General features: G+C 37.7%; 1 long non-coding RNA gene across 1 annotated transcript in view; it reads left to right on the top strand.

Moving 5' to 3' along the window:
* Nucleotides 1-440: 440 nt before the first annotated feature.
* The window catches only part of LOC124244245 (uncharacterized), a 38,259-nt gene continuing 23,066 nt past the window's right edge, over nt 441-15,633 (top strand). Inside the window, exon 1 of the long non-coding RNA XR_006889920.1 lies at nt 441-555. This is a non-coding gene — a long non-coding RNA (uncharacterized LOC124244245). The remainder of the gene's footprint in view (nt 556-15,633) is intronic.

Genomic DNA, 15,633 nt, shown 5'->3' with positions numbered 1-15,633 from the left:
AAAACACCAAAAAAAAAAAAGGACAAAGTACAGAGCCTAGACTCGAACCTAGGCATCCAGATTATACTTTGACTATTCCCCTGGGCCAAGACAGGTCAAGAATACAACTTAAGAAAAATGCACTGTGGAAGGAAAACTGAGATGCTAACCTCTGCTTTGCTCCTTATGAGGCGAAGTGTCTCAAGCTCTGAGATGTCGTTTCCCTTCTGTAATACAGAAGAAATCACGTTTGTCCTCACAGAACTCCAAGGTCAAGTGCAGACCTACTACTTTTATTTCCACAACCGTCTCCTGGAAACCACATCGTAAAGTAAATCATTGCCAAGCGTTGCATATTTTCCCATAGGAATGATGTTCTAATTAGGGGTTGTATTCCTGAACAAGGCCTCAGAATCAAGTAAATCATTAATATGAGCCAAAACGTGTCAAAGAAGTAGACATAAAACAACCATAAACCTACAGCAGGCTTTGAAAAATAAAAGTATCTTCCAGGTTCTACAAAACAGGCACATGCACGCTGCACCGGAAAAGGCACCGCTGACAAATCGAACCCACGTGAGTGAGTTGAGTGTCCTTGCTACTAATAAACCCTAATCTGTAATAATATTGCTCTTGTTAGAATTTAGAATAATTCTGGAGGGAATCGTTTGATGGCTTGTGGCTTACAAATTTCTCTATGAGAAGCAGAGGCATTCAAAATCACTCCCATGGCCTCCACGTTCTTCTTAAAACCAGGGCTCGTCTTTTCCAATTCAGTCACTATAGCTTCTAAATATTCAAGGGACCGCTGAGGACTCGTGGTTCAGGAGTCTTTGAAACTGGTCTTTTAATTTATTTTCTGTTTTGTGATTCAGCCTCACCAACAGCTCACTTCCTCTCTTGTGTGTGAAGGACAGTCTGAAAGAGGGGGAAACCTAAGAGCGGGGAAATATCTGGCTTCTTGTTCCTTTGCCTTCTTATTAATAGAAGGTGTCTTAGCGCCGATGGAACAGATAAACCACCACAAGAGAGCCAAATCCCTGCATGGGTATGTCCTAAGACCCTGGCGTCCAAATGAAACTGAAATGAAATAGTGATTTCACTGACCTGCACCACGAGGATTACAATTTTCGGAACAATCGTGATTATATATAATATATAATATTTTAAAGATTTAAATTTTTTTTATTCTTCCTTTTTCTCCCCAAAGACCCCTGGTAAGAAGTTGGATATTTTTAGTTGTGGATCCTTCTAGTTGTGGCATGTGGGACACCACCTCATCATGGCTTGATGAGTGGTAACATGTCCGCACCCAGGAACAAGCGAAACCCTGGGCTGCCCAAGCAGAGCGCGTGGACTTAACTACTCGGCCACGGGGCTGGCCCCCTATATAATATTATATATTATGCATATATATGTATATATATATGCATAGTATATAATATGCATACATAAAATAAATATACATACATAAAAATATACATACACAAAATAATACATAAAATATTCAGAACAAGGATGATTATATATAATAATGATTACATCATTATTACTAAATGGAAGATAGAGTTTATAGGACGATAGATATAATACAGTTCCACAACTGTAAATAATAAAAGCATAAAGAACTCTAAAGGATGGCTACTTTTTAGCAGGAGAATTATGGTGATTGTATTCCCCTTTGGTCTTTCTAAATGTTCTTATCTTTCTACAATGTCTTTGCAATAATTTTTTTCAGTTTCAAAAGAGAAAGAAACTTGGACAGCCCAGATGTGCATCTGTTTCTGTTTGTTCCAGGATGAAATACTTGAGCAATATTTGTAGGCTGTTGTGTGGTTTTAGTGCACCCCCAGGAATCAGCCAAGTCTCTGCCCTATAAAAATATGTTTATTAATAAAACAGAGCAGTTAATAACAGTAACTGAGAATGGAGAGCTTTTTTTTTTTTTTTAAGCTGGTCTTAAAAGTAAGTGAAGCAGAAGACAAAATTTCTAGAGTGTCCTGTAATTCTGAGTTATTCCAGTAGATGGCACTATTGTATAAGAACAACCCATCCATTAGGGCTAAGGGACTAAAAGATTTTTCCTGTTTTTCTAGAAGAACCCTCCCTCCCACAGTGAACAAATCACAGGAGAGAGAGAGAGTATTTTCTTCTGTGGTACGATATGGATGACGCTAATAGGAAAGTCGTTTTATTTGAGCACGTATGCATTTGGTAGTTCCAGGGCCATATGCTTTTATCTGTGATACTAGTGGTGCTTGCAAGGTTAACTCTCTCTCTCCCTGTGACCCACCCCCAAGTTCAACAAACCTTTGGTTTAAAAAAACAAGGGCCAAGAAACTCGAGCTGTATTTTTATTATTTCTCTCCCCATGATTACCGCTCTGAGATACAGCTGTGGAGAGAAGGATTGAGCCCATTTTTTAATTGTTGTTAATATTTTCCTCAGCTTGTTTATGTCTAAAGACCCGGAGTTGTGTGGTAGAAAGATCATATGCTTTGTACTCAAGAGTTCACAGCCTGAGTTTTCCACTTGCTGGGCCCAGTGTTCCTTGTCTGGAAGACATGGGGTCAATAACTAGTTCTGACTGTGTGCCTCTAACGGATTCGAGGTCTCCATGTACAGTCTGGCCACATACCCTGCACAGAGCAGGTCCACAATGAATGATAGCTATTGATGTTAACACTGACATTGCCTTAGGATCTGAGTAATTGATTAATTGTTCAGTGATTAATTTCTGGTCTTATTCAATCTCCCAGTGTTGACTTAAGCTGAGATGAGAAAATGGCCAGCCTTTAGGTGGGATCTGGTTCATTTCTTAAAGAAATACGGACCCCAGCAACTCCTTCAGAGTAATGTACACTGGAGTGCTATCATCATCAGAAGCAAGATGCTGTTTGAGTAAATCTCAAGCACGTGTTGATGACAGAGGGTTCTGTTTGTCCAGCATGACACTTGGTGACTCATGATTTCATATCCAAATTGGATCTTATAAAATATATGGTGCAAACCATTCACTTTTCAGATATGGAACTTAGGTCCAACAAAAAGTTTTCTCCAAAAAAATGAGCCTTTTTTCTTTTGAAATAGTTTTGAACTTAGAGAAAATTTCCAAAATTGTGCAGGGAATTCCTGTATAGCCTTCACTCAGCCTCCCCTAATGAAACGTCGTACATAAGCGTAGTAGTTTATAGAAGGAAATTAAACATTGGTACAATGCTATTAACGGAATCTACTAACCTTATCTGAATTTCCACGAATGTCCTTTTCTGTTCCAGCACCCAGTCTAGGATGCCACACTGGGTTTAGTTGTTGTGTCTCTAAGTCTCCTCCAGGCTGTGACAGTTTCTCCGTCTTTCCTTTTCTTCTGTGACCTTGTCAATTTTGAAGAGTACTAATCAGTTATTTTGTAGAATTTGCCTCATTCTACAAATTTGGGTTTGTCTGATGTTTTCTCATGGATAAGATGAGGTTAAGGATTTTTAGCAGGAATACCGTGGAGGTGATGTTGTGCCCTCTCTGTGTGTCATGTCAGGGAGTACGCGAGGTGCACGTGTCTTACTACTGGAGATGTTAACCCTGATTACTGGTTAAAGTGGTATCTACTAGTTTCTCCACAGTAAAATTACTATTTTCCCATTTGTAATTAATAAATATCTTTAGGGAGAAATTTTAAGACTATGTAAAATCTTGTTTCTTCTTAAACTTTCACCCACTGATTTTAGCATCCATTGATGCCTACAATGATTGTTAGTACTGTGGAGGGTTTTTTTTCCCCCTATTTCCCCATTCCTTCTACACTTATTAATGGATTTCTTCTGTAAATAAGATTTGTCTCTTCTCCCTCATTTATTTATTTACTAAATTATTTATTTATATCGGCACAGACTGATTGCTTTTATTTTATTCTATAAGTTATAATCTGATGCTATCATTCTTTCTTTTCTTGCTTTATTTGAGCTTTGGCTATTGGGAGCTCTTTCAGGTGTGTTCCATGTTCTTTGGCATGGCCCTATTCTTTTGTGAGCATTTTTGTTTATTCTGGTACAATTGGACGTTCGAGGCTCATCTTGTGTTATACCTGCTCTGGTCCTGGAATCAGCCACTTCTCCGAGGAACTTAGTTCCTTTTATTTGAGAATAGTGTTTAGAAAACAGCCTCTGAGCATTCAATGTTCTCATTGCTACTAGGACATCATTTCTTCTAGGCTGTCCCAGCAGATGGGGAACGATGTGTATATATGCTAATCCATACATACACATACATCTATATTTATTTCTATGTCTATTTATCTACACACACACAAGTTTATACTGATACCTCTGACTTTAATCCAATACCACAGGGTTCGTTCTTGTTGAAGTTGTCTTCCCTCTTTCCTTATTTGTAACATCTTTCTCTGACAGTGTGAAATCTGACTCTTTATCAGTATTTACTTATTTGTTTACCTCTACTGCTACGTAAAATCGCTTCACGTAAAATCGCTAGCGCACATCCTGTTAGAAACAAATGTAGTAGCTATGGCATTTGTATACAGTGTCTTTAGCCTTTAGCCTTACAGTATCAGGTCAAAACCATGTTTTCCAAATGTAGTTAGGTTAGCTCCTTTTTCCCCCACCCCCTTCAGTGTGGTCATGTTATTCATTTGTTATATAGTTAGATTCGTTTGTTACTGTTTGTATTCCATTTTGGATTCCCTCCATGTTCTGATTGATTTTAATTAGGTTTTGAGGTATGTGAAATGTTACTGCGGTTCTAAGACTCAGAACTATTTAAAAATATATGCAGAGAAATGTCACTTTCTCCTCATTCCTGCTACCCTGTTCCCATTCTCCCATCCTTTCCAGCCCATTCCCACCCATTCTCCGCAGTAACCTACAAAGTTTAATTTCTGGTTTTATCATTCCTGTTTCTCTTTCATGAGTAAGGGGATACGTGCATATTTTCTTATATCCTTTTTTCTCGTGTGAAAAGTAACATGCTATAGATAGACTTTTGCACTTTGCATTTTACACTTAACAATATATTCTGGAAATTACTCCATATCAGTTTATAGAGGTCTTCCTCTTTTTTGTTTTTGTGGGGAAGATTGTTGCTGAGCTACCATCTGTGCCAATCTTCCTCTATTTTATGTGGAATGCCGCCACAGCGTGGCTTGACGAATGGTGCTAGGTCCACGCCTGGAATCCAAACCTGTGAACCCTGGGCCGCTGAAGCAGAGCACACAAACTTAACCACTACGCCACGGCACTGGCCCCTCCTCATTCTTTTTTGTAGCTGCATATTATTCCATTGGGTGGATTACTATAGTTTCTTCAACTGACTCTCCCACACATGGGCATTGAAACTATTTCTCATATTGTCAATTATAAACAATACTATAGCAATAACCTTGTGCGTATATATTTTTGTATTGTTGGATGTGTGTCTTCAAGGTAGACTCCTAAAAGTAGGATCAAAAGATAAGTATAGCTGTGGGAAATAGTTTGGCACTTCCTCAAAAAGTTGAACATACAATTACCATAGACCTAGCAATTCCTCTCTAAAAGAGTTGAAAACAGAACCCAAACAGATACTTATACACCTATTTTCATAGCAGCATTATTCACAACAGCCAAAAGGTGGAAGCAACCCAAATGTCCACGAACAGACAAATGGAGAAGCAAAATGTGCTATAAACAAACAATGGAATAGTATTCAGCCACAGAAATGCATGAGATTCTGCTCCATGCCACAACATGTATCAGAAACATGCTCAGTGAAATAAGCCACACACAAAATGAAAAGTATTGTGTGATTCCACTTATATGAGGTACTTAGAATATTCAAATGCATAGAGACAAAACATAGAATAAAGGTTATCAGGGGCCAAGGAGAAAGGGACTGGGGAGTTATTGTTTCAAGGTACAGAGTTTCTATTTGGGATGATGAAGAAGTTCTGAAAATGGATAGTGGTGGTGGTTGCACAATGTGAATGTACTTACGCCACTGAATTGTACACTTAAAAGTGGTTAAAGTGGTAAATTTTGTCATGCATATTTTATTGCAATAAAAAAAAAACTTAAAAAAAGAAAGTACACATGTAATTTTGTTAGGTATTGTCAAATTCCCCCCTGCAGGATTGTATCAGTTTTTGGTCCTATCAGTTATGTGGGAGAATGCCTGTTTCCCCACAGCCTCACCAGCAGAATGTGTTATCGTACTTTTCAATTATTATGAATCTCATAGGTGAGAGATGGTATCTCAGTATTGTTTTTATTTGCCTTTCTCTAAATATGACTGAATTTGGATATATTTTCGTATAGCTGAGGGCTATTTTTACTTTTTTCCCTGAGGAAGATTTGCCTTTAGCTAACATCTGTGCCCGTCTTCCTCTATTTTGTATGTGGAACGCCACCACAACATAGCCACTGACAAGTGATGTGGGTCTGCACCCAGGAACTGAACCCAGGCTGCCAAAGCAGAGCACGCCGAGCTCACCACTGGGCCACAGGGCAAGCCCCCTGAAGGCTATTTTTATACCTTTGTTTTGTGAATTATCTGTTCATATCTTTCCCTCATTTTTCTAGTGAATTTTTTGTCCTTTGCTCCTCAATTTTTAAGAGCTTTTTAAAAAAACATATACAATGGGGATATTAGCCCTTCAAAGTACAAGTAACAAATATTTTCTTGCCGTTCACCATTTCACTTTGATTATAATGCTTTTGCCATGCAGATTTTTAAAATTTTGATACAGTAAAATTTATTGATTTTTTCCTATATTGTCTCTGTTTGAGTCATAGTTGAAAAGCTTTTCCCTACACTGAGGTTGAAGGGGAATTCACCATGTCTTCTTGTATTTGTAAGGTTTTATTTTTTTTAGACTCAAATCCCCTAAGTTTATTTTTCTGTATTTTTGTGAGATGTGAATCTAATTTTATCTTTTTATCCAAATAGTTTCCCAGTTTTTACTACACCATTTATTAAAATGTCCATCATGGGGCTGGTGCGGTGACATAGTGGTTAAGTTTGCGTGCTCCACTTTGGTGGCCCAGGGTTTGTGGGTTCAGATCCTGGGTGCGCACCCTTACAACGCTCATCAAGCCATGCAGAGGTGGTGTCCCATATACAAAATAGAGGAAGATTGACACAGATGTTAGCTCAGGACCACTCTTCCTCACCAAAAAAAAAAAAAAATCCATCATTTCAGCAATAATTTGAGATGCTACCCTTATCCAATACTAAGATACTACATTTCCGTTTGTACTTAGGTCTTTTTCTGGGCTTCCATTCTATTCCTCTTGCCTGTATATGCAGGTGCTATTATCACACTGTTCATTAATGGGTATTAAGATTTTTAGTGGGATTGTATTAAAGTTTATATATTAACTTATGAGAGAAGTCATGTATCGTTATAATGTCTAATTGTTCTATCTAATAATAGGGGGTGTCTTTCTGTTTGTTCAAGTCTACTTTTGTATCTTTGAGAAGTGGTTTGAATTTTTTCTTGTACAGGTTTGCACATTTCTTCTTAAATTTTTCCTGAGTATTTAATTTTCTTGCTGGTTTTATAAATCAGTTTTTTCCTACCATAATGTAAATTACAGCTATTCATTTATTTTGTTATTTAGCAATACTTTTTAATAATACTTTAAAAAGTTTTTCAGTTAAACCGTTTTAGTAACAATAAGCTCAAAAAATAGAAGTGCATGTTTAATTTAAAAGATTTTAGGGACCGGCCCAGTGGTGCAGCAGGTAAGTGCACACATTCTGCTTCTTGGTGGCCTGGGGTTTGCCGGTTTGGATTCTGGGTGTGGACATGGCACCACTTGGCAAGCCATGCTGTGGCAGGCATGCCACATATAAAGTAGAGGAAGATGGGCATGGATGTTAGCTCAGGGCCAGTCTTCCTCAGCAAAAAGAGGAGGATTGGCAGCAGTTAGCTCAGGGCTAATCTTCCTCAAAAAAAAAAATAAATAAAATAGATAAAATAAAGATTTTATTTATTTTTTTCTTTATTCTCCCCAAAGCCTCCTGGTACGTAGTTGTGTATTTTTAGTTGTGGGTCCTTCTAGTTGTGGAATGTGGGATGCTGCCCCAGCATGGCCTAGATGAGCGATGCCATGTCCACGCCGAGGACCCGAACCAGCGAAACCCTGGGCCGTCAAAGAGGAGCATGCGAACTCAACCACTTGGCCACAGGGCCAGCCCCTGCATGTTTAATTTAATAATTAAAATTTATCGAGATGTCAGCATCATGGCAGAGTGAGCTTTGCTGGTAATCTCTTCCCTCCACCATACAAGAAAAAGACATTCATATTCCAAAAGAGGACATCCAAAGACAATACAAAAGACATCTGAGAGACCCCTGCAGCCATATGGTGGAGGGCGGAGAGGCTGGAGCCCCCCTTGGAGGAGGTGGAACTGGGTAAGAGAAAACTTCACTCCTTCCCCTAAGGACTGGGATCTGGGACTGCAGGTGGCCTCTGAGAGGGAGGAACAGGCGAGGGGACGTTTGTTCGTGGGAACATCGAAGATCCCCAAGGGCCCTTGCAGCCTCGGGGAAAGCCCCTACTTGGGTGAAAGCTAAAGTGAGAGTGGCCTCATCAAGCCAACGCCTTAGGAGAGCAGATAGTGAGGGCAGAGCAAGAAAACCCCAAGAACACGAAGAAAGCACCCATCTGCCACCCGCCCAGCACCAGCTCCAGTGCCTGAGATCTCAGTGGAATACAGAGGGCTCAGAATATGCAGCTCTTGACCCCCACCCAGTGGTGATAGGCATAACTGCGATCAAATAATACTGCGATGCACAAAAACAGAGCCATGCCCTCTAGCAGTATCAAAAATTACATTAAATCTCTACACCAGAGAAAAAATGACAAGTACTCAGAAATCAGTCCTGAGGACACAGAAATATGTAATCTAAATGACAGAGAATTCAAAATAGCTATCATCATAAAACTCAATGAGTTAAAAGAGAATGTAGAGAAACAATTCAATGGGTTCAGGAGCTACTTCACAAAAGATGTTTAAACTATAAAGAAGAATCAATCAGAAATATTGGAGATGAAAGACACAATGGAAGAGATAAAAGAAAATATAGATTCCCTGAATGCTCGAGCGGACATCACAGAGGAGCAAATCAGCATAATCGAGGATAGACATGTTGAAAGACTCCAGAGAGAGGAGGAGAGAGAACTAAGATGAAAAAGAAATGAAGAAGGTCTCTGAGAATTATCTGACTCAATTAGGAAATGCAACATAAGAATTATAGGTATTCCAGAGGGAGACGAGAAGGAGAATGCAGCAGAAAGCTTGTTCAAAGAAATAATAGCAGAGAACTTCCCAAAGCTTTGGAAGGAGATGGAAATCCATGTGGATGAGGCTATCAGATCTCCTAAATATGTCAATGTAAAAAGACCTAGTGCAAGGCATATAGTAGTGAAATTGGCAAAAGTGAATGAAAAAGAAAAAAATGCTAAGGGCAGCAAGGCAGAAGAAAATAACCTGTAAAGGAACCCCATCGGGCTTTCAGTGGATTTCTCTGCAGAAATCTTACAGGATAGGAGAGATTAGAATGACGTATTCAAATAATTGAAAGACACAAACTTTCAGCCAAAAATATGCTATCCAGTGAAAATATCCTTCAGATATGATGGAGAAATAAAAACTTTCCCAGATAAACAAAATGTAAGGGAATTCTTAGCCACCCGCCCCCCCCCCCCCCCCCAACACACATGAGAAATCCTCAAGAAGGCCCTCATACCTGGAAAAAAAAGGTATAAGGTGTTACAAAGCATGGAGTAAGGAGATAAATAGGTAGACAAAATCAGAAAATTGTAGCTATACATCAGAATAGGTTAGCAAATACTCAAGAATGGCATTAAAGATAAAAGGAAGGAAAACACCAAAACCAAAGATAATCTCATCACTTTAATCACAAACTCACAACAGAAGATGGAATAAGATGTGAGAAAAACAACTTAGGAGGGGAAGAGGAAAGGGACTGAATCAGTTTCGTGTAAGGAAATAGGCCATCACAAAATGGACTATCTTATCTATGAGATTTTGAATACAAACCTCATGGTAATCACTAAAAAATAATGCAGAACAGAGACACAAATAATAAATAAGGAGAAAACAAAGAATCACAACATAAAAAACTACATAACTCAATTGGTAGACCAAAATACACAGGACGAGAAACAAAGGAAATGCAGGAGAACTGAAAAACAAGTGATAAAATGGCAGCATTAAGCTTTCATATATCAATAATCACCCTAAACGTAAGCAGATTGAATTCTCCAATAAAATGACACAGAGTGGCAAGGTGGATTAAAGAACAAGACCCAACAATATGCTGCCTCCAGGAAACCCATCTCAGCTCCAATGACAAACACAGGCTCAGAATGAAGGGATGGAAGACAATAATCCAAGCTAATGGCAAACAGAAGAAAGCAAGTGTCTCAATACTTACATCATACAAAGTAGACTTCAAGATAAGACAGGTAAAGAGAGACAAAGGGGGAAGTATATAATGATCAAAGGGACACTCCACCAAGAAGATATAACACTTATAAACATCTATGCACCCAACACAGGAGCACCAAAGTACTTAGAGTAACTATTAACAAACCTAAAAGAAGATATTAATAATAACACAATATTAGTAGGGGGCCTCAACACTCCACTCACATCAATGGATAGATCATCCAGACAGAGAATCAAGGAAACAGTGGAATTAAATGAAAAGCTACACCAATTGGACTTAATAGACATATATGGAACACTCCATCCAAAAACAGCAGAATACACATCCTTCGCAAGTGTGCACAGAACATTCTCAAGGATAGACCATATGTTGGGAAACAAGGCAAGCCTCAATAAATTTAGGAAGATGGAAATAATAATAAGCATCTTTTCCAATCACAGTGCTATGAAACTAGAAATTAATTGCAAGAAAAAAGCTGAGAAAGGGACAAAGATGTGGAGACTAAACAACATGCTATGTAACAACCAATGGATCATTGAAGAAATTAAAGGAGAAATCAAAAAATATCTGGAGACAAATGAAAATTAAAACATACCATACTGACTCATAGATGCAGCAAAAGCCACATTAAGAGGAAATTCATTGTAATACAGGCTCACCTTAACAAACAAGAAAAATCCCATATTACCAATCTGAAACTACCCTTAACTGAATTAGAAAAAGAAGAACAAACAAAGCCTAAAGTCAGCAGAAGGAGAGAAATAATAAAAATCAGAGCAGAAATAAATGCTACTGAAACAAAAGAGGCAGTAGAAAGGATCAACGAAACAAAGAGCTGGGTCTTTGAGAAGATGAACAAAACTGACAAACCCACAGCCAGACTTAGAGAGAAAAAGAGGGAAAGCTCAGATAAATACAATTAGAAACGAAAGAGGAGAAATAACAATGGATACCACAAAAATACAAAGGATTATAAGAGAATACTACCAAAAGCTATATGCCAACAAAATGGACAATCTAGAGGAAATGGATAAATTCTTAGACTCTTACAACTTCCCAAAGCTGAATCAAGAAGAAATATATGATCTGAATAGACCAGTCACAAGTAAAGAGATTGAAACAATAATCAAAAGCATGCCAAAAAATAAAAGCCCAGGACCAGACAGCTTCCCTGGAGAATTCTACTAAACTTTCAGAGAGGATTTAATACCTATCATTCTGAAGCTATTCCAAAAAATTAGGGAAGATGGAACACTTCCTAACACATTCTACGAGGCCAAAATCACCCTGATACCAAAGCCTGACAAGGACAACACAAAAAAGGAGAACTACAGGCCAATATCGCTGATGAACGTAGATGCAAAAATCCTCAACAAAATATTGGCCACCTGAATACACCAATACATCAAAAAGATCATACATCATTATCAAGTGGGATTTATACCAGGGACACAGAGATGGTTCAACATCCGCAAATCAATCAACGTGATACACCACATTAACCAAATGAGGAATAAAAACTACAAGATCATCTCAATAGTTGCAGAGAAAGCATTTGACAAGATCTGACAGCCATTTATGATAAAAACTCTTAAAAAAATGGGGATAGAAGGAAATTACCTGAACATAACAAAGGCCATATATGACAAATCCACAGCCAATATCATACTCTATGGGGAAAAACTGAACGCCATCCCTCTGAGAACAGGAACAAGACAAGGATGCCCACTATCACCAGTCTTATTCAACATAGTACTGGAGATTTTGGCCAGAGAAATTAGGCAAGAGAAGGGAATAAAAGGAGTCCAAATAGGGACTGAAGAAGTGAAACTCTAGCTGTTTGCAGATGACATGATCTTATATATAGAAAACCCTAAAGAATCCATCAGAAAACTATTAGAAATAATTAACAACTACAGTAAAGTTGCAGGGTATAAAATCAACTTGCAAAAATCAGTTGCATTTCTATACTCTAATAACAAACTTACAGAAAGAGAACTCAAGAATACAGTTCCATTTACAATCACAACAAAAATAATAAAGAATCTAGGAATAAATTTAACCAAGGAGGTGAAGGATTTATACAATGAAAACTATAAGACATTATTGAAAGAAATAGATGATGATGGAAAGAGATTCCATTCACATGGATTGGAAGAATAAACATAGTTAAAATGTCCATACTACCCAAAGCAATCTTCAGATTCAATGCAATCCCAGTCAGAATCCCAATGACATTATTCACAGAAATAGAACAAAGAATCCTAAAATTCACATGGGGCAACAAAAGACCCTCGAGTTGCTAAAGCAATCCTGAGAAATAAGAACAAAGTTGGAGGCATCACAATCTCTATCTTCAAAATGTACTACAAAACCACAGTAATCAAAACAGCATGGTACTGGTGCAAAAACAGGCACACACACACATCAGTGGAACAGACTGAAAGCCCAGAAATAAAACCGCACATCTACAGACAGCTAATCTTCGACAGTGTTGCCAAGAACATACAATGGACAAAAGATAGTCTCTTCAATAAATGGTGTTGAGAAAACTGGACAGCCACATGCAAAAGAATGAAGGTACACCATTATCTTGTGCCATACACAAAAATAAACTCAAAATGGATCAAAGACTTGAAGGTAAGTCCTGAAACCATAAAACTCCTGGAAGATAATATATAGGTAGTACACTCTTTGACATCGAACTTAAAAGGATCTTTTCGAATACCATGTCTTCTCAGACAAGGGAAACAAAAGAAAAAATAAACAAGTGGGACTTCATCAGACTAAGGAGCTTCTGCAAAGCAAAGGAAACTAGGATCAAAACAAAAAGACAACCCACAAACTGGGAGAAAATATTTGCAAGTCACCTATCTGACAAGGGGTTAATCTCTATGATATATAAGGAACTCACACAACTGAACAACAACAAAAAAACAGCACAATCAAAAAATGGGCAGAGGCTGTGAACAGTCATTTTCCCAAAGAAGATATGCAGATGGGCAATAAACACATGAAAAGATATTCAACATCACTAATCATCAGGGAAATGTAAATCAAAACCACACTAAGATACCACCTTATGCCTGTTAAAATGGCTATTATCACTAAGACTAAAAATAACAAATGTTGGAGAGGGTTTGGAGAAAAGGGAACTCTCATACACTGCTGGTGAGAATGCAAACTGGTGCAGCCACTATGGAAAACAGTATAGAGATTCCTCAAAAAACTAAGACTAGAACTACCATACGACCCAGCTATCCCAGTACTACCACTACGAGGTATTTATGCAAACAACTTGAAATCAACAATCCAAAGTAACATAAGTACCCCTATGTTCTTTGCAGCACTATTCACAATAACCAAGACATGGAAACAATCCAAGTGCCCATCGATGGATGAATGGATAAAGAAGATGTGGTATATATATACAATGGAATACTACTCAGCCAAAATAAAAGACGAAATCATCCCAGTTGCAACAACATGGATGGACATGGAGGGAATTATACTAAGTGAAATAAGCCAGACTGAGAAAGACTAAAACCATATGATTTCACTCATATGTGGAATATAAACAAACACATGGACAAAGAAAACAGTTCAGTGGTTACCAGGGGAAGGGATGTGGGGAGTGGGCACAGTGGGTGAAGGGGAGCACTTGTGTGGTAACAGACAAGAAATAACGTACAATTGAAATTTCACAATTATGTAAACTATTATGAACTCAATTAAAAAATAATTTAAAAAACTGAAATTTCTATTTTTCAAAAAAGTTGCTGACAAACTGGTACCTTGCCCAAATTGTCAATATTTACCATCTACAATTGGTGTCATAGTGATACCTTGGAGCACATGAAAAACAGAGGACATGAATCTCCTTAAAAAGGAGTCATTTATTTCAAAATTTGTATTATAGGAAGACTTTGCCTGAAGATGATGATGGAACGTGCAGCTTGAGAAGTGCGTATACATACCACTCTGTGGAGCTTGGCATTTCGGTGAGATCAAGGTTGCTGTTCTACGTCAGGGGTTTGCAAGCTTTCTCTCTAAAAGTTCTGATAGGAAATGTTGCAGGCTTTGAAGCCCCCATATGGTCTCTGTCACATATTCTCCTTTGGCTTCGGTTTTGATTTTTATTTTCAACCCACTAAAAAGGTAAAACACAATTTTTAGCTGTGGTCTGTAGTTTGCCTACCTGTTCTAAATTAATTTCACTCATTCTCAATTCCAGATTTTTTTGTGCATGTTCAAAAACAAAGCAATAGCTCTTAATGTGTTGGTTACACTATCAAAATAAGAACTTTGCAAATAATTAAATGATGCCATTTTCATATCAGTGCGGGTTTTTTAAAATCGAGTTAATTTTAATCGCTGTCCAGTTTTTTTCACCCAATTCATGGGTTCAACATAGAGTGTTTGGAAATTCATTCTGTCGAGGAACATCTGATGTTATTTGATTGCTACAATCCTAAAATTGCTACAATTCTAAAAATAGTTTACAAAATTGTATAAATTCCATTATAAAGTTTAACATAAAAGATAAACCAATAAGTTTTTTAAATTGATAATATGAATACAAATATGGGCAAAGCATAGTATGATAATATCGTGGAAAAACAATACTCTGTTTTGTTTACATGTATTTATTCAATAATCTTTCTTACAGAAAAATTAGCAATTGGATAATGTCAATTGCTGTTGCACCTGTAATAAAGTTCATTGCAGTTTTCAATTTATTAATTATCCTTCTTGTACTTATTCTAGTCTGCTATTAGAGTATTAAAAGCTATTAGAAACATGAAATTGCTATTTATATCTTACACCAAAAGACTCGGAATTTACAGCAAAAACTAGTTCATTGTTCTTAAATGGATGAATCATACACTTCTGAAAACCTGGAGTGCTTTATTTATTTTTCGCAGTGGAGAATTGCTGCTTCTCCAGATGCCCAAAATGGGGCATTAATTCAGGCAGTTCAGATAACACTGTCTCTTTCGACTGAACAAAAGTTCAGAGTAGGGCTTCTTCAGAGTGGGGCTTTTCCCTCTAATGCCATGAGAAACTCAAGATAAAATTTTCGTAAAACTTCGCTGAACTCATTTTACTATGAGCCTACCACAGCAGGCTTCCCACCACATCCAATACTCCTCTTTTCATGCCTCTTAAATAACAGTAAAGTC

The sequence above is a fragment of the Equus quagga genome, chromosome 8 (genome assembly GCF_021613505.1).
Source record: "Equus quagga isolate Etosha38 chromosome 8, UCLA_HA_Equagga_1.0, whole genome shotgun sequence".
NCBI classification, from domain to species: Eukaryota; Metazoa; Chordata; class Mammalia; order Perissodactyla; family Equidae; genus Equus; species Equus quagga.
Note: the sequence above shows the minus strand (reverse complement) of the source record. Positions and strands in the feature narration are given on the sequence as shown.